Here is a 6,000-nt window from a genome sequence, read left to right as displayed (position 1 = left end):
CACTAAACATCTTGTACACACAAGACCTTTTCTTCATTTTACGAGAACATCAAATGATTTGATTAACTCACAAAATTAAGAACACTAACACCATGATGTTATTCATCCCTAGGATTATTGGATCTTCAAACTTTTGATTGTATCATATACAATTCTTCTCTTATGAACAATTTCAAGAAAGTGTTTTGAAATCCATCTACCAAATCTTATAAGGTAGAAATCACTAAAATATCTTTAATAGATCTTTGCAACGTGACTAATGTAAATGTTTCATCGTAATCATAGTCATACTATGAATTTGTTGAATCCATTAACAAGTCTTTGCTTAGTTAGAAAACATTTTTCTTTCTTGTCTGTTTTGCTTATAATGGGTCTTACCCAATTAGGCAAATTATTCAAGTGTCATACACTTGCTTACAGACTTAGAATCTATTTTAGATTTCCTGATTTTTAAACCACTTGGAGTTATAACTTGTCAAATCATCTTTGTTACTTGCATAATCATCATGTTCCAAAATAAATATTTTATAACTCTTAGTCAATATAAAATCATATTTCTTTGGCTAAGTTTTACATATGCTAGTCATCATTGTGGGTTTTTATGCAACAATTGAAACTCATACAACAACTTTGTTTAGCTTTCAATGAGAAACGACAATAGAGGATTTGCACTTGGAATGTACTACCTTCGACACATGGTTATTATTCTCATTACACTTAATGAGACCTCGCATTGTCATTTGTAACATGAGGTGAATCATGCTCATATTGTTGCTTTGATTCGATTACTTCTCAAATTTCTTCAAGATTTTCAAAATCACTTTTCTTGAACTCTTTCAAGGCTCTCAAACATTTCGAGATTCTTATACTCCCACTTGCCTTTTGAGGAGGCACATTTAGCATAGGGTGAACCAACCATGGTTTGAACCATGTTTGTTTGTTGCTTTTCTCGAACTCTTTCAAGATTTACACTACTCCCACTTGACCTTTTGGAACAATTTCCATAAGGGCACCTACTTGAGTAACAAACATTTTGTGCTAAGTATGATTTGTGTAGTAGTACCCTGTGCTCGGTAGAACGTGCATCAAACGATTTAATACATCTCTTATTCCTTGCTTTGTAGAAAGACTTAATAAGAACTTTTCTTATCCATATCACATATGAAACCTTTGCTACATTTTGATTTGACCTATGTTTCTTTGTTTAGTTTTGTAGCTTATCTTAAAAGTATATCCCTTGAACAATAGTTGGAAGATAGGTAATTTTCATCCATTATCAAAATATATCTTATATATATTGATAGCTCCCTTCATAAACACTTCATAAGGTTTTCTTTCGGAGTTTGTTGTAAAACGATTTCACAACTCTTGATGTTCATCAAGGTCTTGGCTTAAATTTTCATTATTACGATCATATCGCAATATTTTGAATGTGTTGCCAAGTATATGTCTTGACTTAAATTTTCACAATTACAATCATATTGTAATGTAATCATTATCTTGTCAAGTTGATACTGAACATTTTTGAACTTTTCAAAATTTTCGTACTTATGCTTCAACTAAGCACAAGTAGTGATCGTATCACAAATGAAGTTTCATTGTCCGTCTCTAGCCTTTGAACCTTTGGTTTTCTTACATCGATATGTATTCGACCTTGAGTTCACATCATCATTTCTGTAAATGGTGACTTTTCAAAATTTCAAATTAGAATGATAATTACATATATCAATGGATTCATAATCTAATGATATTGAAAGTCCATCCCTTTGGATCTTTCGCATGCAATGTTCATTTTCGTTCGAATTAGAGACAATTCATATATAGAAATGGTTTAATTATTTCTATCATATAGAACTTTGAACCTATTTAGCAATCTCAAAACACATTATGACTCAATGAAGCATAGAATAACATTTATTCCACGTTTTTTAATCTTCGATGCTTAGTCATTACTAACATTGAATGGTGTTTTGATAATGGCAAGAATGAATAACATTTATTTAATTCTAGCCAATAACAAGGTAAGGTGAAATATAGGTTTTACTTGTAAAGTTGCAAATTTTGCTTCCAGACTCATAGATTCTACTTGTGAAGTAGCAACATTTGCTTCTAAACTTGTAGATTTATTTTTCCTAGCCATACTTCTTCATTTAGTTCAACCTCATTCTCAATAAAAGAGAACTAAACAAGACATCATATGTCCAAGAAGTAGTAATGTGCTAAATCAATTTCTATAATATACTTCTTAAATTGGAACATTTTCCATTCTTTTACCTTCCAACTATATGAGGTAGTTTCTAATCAATTGGAATTGGTCCATTTAATTAGAAACATTTGTCGTTCATAACAACTTTTAGCATATAAGTAGTTCTAGGTTTGAGAAGTAGCAACTTGTTTGCATTTCTTGGCCTACAACTTCTTAATGCAATCCTCATATATTCCTAAACCTTTCCCATTTGAGCCACTCAGAACATTTCTCTTAGGTTCAAAATGATGCTTTGCTTAACTACTTCAAGCACTTTTCATGATTTTGCTAAGTCTATTCAATCATTATTCATAATAGAGTTTAATCAACTATTTAACTCTTATATAAAGTAGATGAAGAATAGCGTCATTTGATCAACTTTTGATCATATAAATTTCCAATCACTTTCTTATATTCAATCATATTGAAGATAAGAGATTTTATTGGACTTCTATACTTGTCTTTTAGAGGGTTTGTACCTCCCATATCATTATATCCCTTGAAACGCTTTTCAAAATGAAGATGTGCTGGCATTTTACTCAAACGTTTTGAATAAAACTAACCTTAGACATTTGACATGAGTTTTTAAAACTTGCCTTTTAGAACCATCTTAGCAAAATTGAAATATAGGTTTATGGATTACCTTTTAACTTTTGAGAACGTTTCTCAACTTTATTTTCAATCAAGGAGATTATATATAATAATAAAATTAGAACGACATATTACTTATAAGTAAACGCAAAATTCAATTATGTTTAATAAAATTTAAAGTACCATAAGCGAATTAATTTTGGAAACTTTAAAACATTTATTCAATTTTAATTGATCCTTATTGAATAAAATGATTCCAAGATCCTTTATTTGTGCAATAATTGACCGGACTTTAGCCCTACCATCAACCATTACATTTTCAAGGTGAGTAAACTCTTTACTGATTACAACTCTTTGTAATTCTTGGTTGAATAATTAACCATCACATGTTTAATTATTACCCTTAGCTTCAAGGTTCTAAACTCTAATTATAACCAATCAAAAGTGTAAAATTTGTTTTACCCTCACTCTCCTAAGATATAATATGACACCCAAGTTTAGCATGACCCATCATAAATATCGAAGGTTTCATCGGGTTTTTGATTGGAAAAGCTACCTCAATATTACTAGGACCTAGATTTATTATGTTGTGATTATTTAGTGAACTCTAGCGCATCATCACAAAACATCAATAAAATCTAACATGCATAGTAAACTGAATGCATAAACAAGACATAGCATGGCCCCTAATCCTAAGAAAACTAATAAAGCAAAAGCTCCCACTTGAACCTTCATTGATCATATCCACCTTGCTCCTTTGGGCCTTCACTTCACGGGCTTCTTGGATTAACTGCAACCTGTAATACTATTCTATTCTATCTACTACTTAAATAAAAAAAATAAATTACAAAAATACTTTATCGGTACGTAGACCGTACTAAGATTACAAAAATACATCACAATGCGCAGATCGTATTTAGCAATCTACTGGGCCATACTAGTCATTATATAGCAATAAATAATATCATATATTATAAAGTGCTACATAATAAATCACTCATCATGCTTTCCTAAACTACAACATCGAATGATCATAATTAAGGAAACATGACATCTAAATATCTCATATTTTAATTAATGCAATTAGATAATATCATATAACTAATATATAAAGCTAAACTTTTAAAGTGCTACATAATAAATCACTCATCATGCTTTCCTAAACTACAACATCGAATGATCATAATTAAGGAAACATGACATCTAAATATCTCATATTTTAATTAATGCAATTAGATAATATCATATAACTAATATATAAAGCTAAACTTTTAGCCAGGTCAAGAGACAGCGACACTTGGCGTTCTAACTTTTCGTCAAGTGTCGCGCCACGTTGGATATATTTAAATAGAGCTCATAAAATAAAATAAAATAAAAAAGTTAATTTAGAATTCTATTTGGATATAATTTTAGGATAATATTAGTTTTATTTTCGATAAAATACCAATATTTCAAATGTACAAATTCAATTATAATTCTATTAACAAAATTGTTAGATCATAACTCTCAAAAATTATCAAATAAATTATTTTTTATATCATAATATTTTTTTGGACAAAGAAAGAGTTCAAAGCATAAAACATAGATTTATAATATATACTAATCGGTTAAAATAATATACTTCGCAATCTAGCAAATCTTATAAAGATTAAAAATTTATTCTAAAATTCAATAAACAACCCGGGCATCGCACGGACACTAAACTAGTCATATATTATTCATGACCATCAATAAAACATCATATATTTTAAATTAGTCATGAGATAGAATCAAATCTTATTTTAATCTTAAAAGATAAATCATATTTATCCTCAAAGATTATCCTAACAAAGTTAGGTAATTCTATCCTAATTACTAGCCAATCACAAAATTTTAAATCAATTATATCCAAAAATAAGTATGGGATAATCACATTATTTAAATCAATTATTATCCTTTTGGAATATGCTCAGAATATCCTAACAAATCTTATCCAAAATAAACCACTTTAATTATGGATAATTACCAATTTAACAACTTTAAATATGGATAATATCAAATATAACAACTTTTGAAAGATTTGACTTTATCCTAAAATAAAAGATTTCATACAAGTAAAACCGAATTTATCTTTCAAAATAAAAGATCATATTTTCAAAATATTTTATCTCTTCCAAAATAAATCATATTTATCTTGAAATATTTTTAAAATAATTTTTTTTAAAACCGTGCACCAGACACCGTGGTGTGGCTAGCCAAAGCCGGCCACGGTGGCCGTACATCGTGAGGTGTACGCTGCTCTGCAGCGGTGCACAGCAGCAGCAGCAGTGCCGCGCAACCCTTGCACGGTGCTGATGTTGATGCCTTTGCTGACCCGTCCTCCTGCCCCACCCCGCCCCTCACTCCGGACCACCTGCAACGGTAGTCGTCGTGGCTGCGCCACCCAGTCGCGGTTGCCGCTGCTAAAACCCTTTTTTTTCAATTTAATTTAAATAAAACAAAATATATTTTGTAAAATTAAATTTATGTTAATGTAGTCCAATTAATTTCAAAATTAAATCACATTCAATCTTGAAATTAGGGTTCTTCATGAAATTAATCCCCAATTTAATTTAACACTTAAATTAAATAATTTGATCATGAAAAATTAATAATTTATCATGAAATCAATTAGATTAAATTCTTTAATTACATAGTAAACGAATTGAATCAAAACCAAAACACAAATTTTACAAATTAGGGTTTAGGGTTTCGAAATTTTCGAAAAATAGGGTGGGGTTTCGAAAATTTCGAGTGATCTAGGGAAAATTTCGGATCTCTTCATGGCTATTTTGAGCATTATTAAATCACATTTAATCAATTCCAAGAGTTAAATCACATTTAATATAATAATTGACCCATAATTAAATTATTCTCCCTCCTAATTGAATTAAAATTGTGGACTATCAAAGAATTATAGTCAATATGCGTAAATACAATAGGCTAACTAATACCACTGTAGGGAATTATAGTAACTATGCAGCGGAAAAACATGAATCATATTCATACAGTACCTAATCCCAAGATCTAATGCATAACACATAAAAAACATATAATCGTACCTTTGAAGCGTGATTCCACAAGCGATCGAGTGTAATACCCCGTATTTTTATACGTATTTTATTTAATATATATACATTTTATAC

Source organism: Chenopodium album, chromosome 2 (genome assembly GCF_948465745.1).
Source record: "Chenopodium album chromosome 2, dcCheAlbu1.1, whole genome shotgun sequence".
Lineage (NCBI taxonomy): Eukaryota > Viridiplantae > Streptophyta > Magnoliopsida > Caryophyllales > Amaranthaceae > Chenopodium > Chenopodium album.
The sequence above is the reverse complement of the archived record's forward strand: the minus strand, read 5'-3'. Positions refer to the sequence as shown.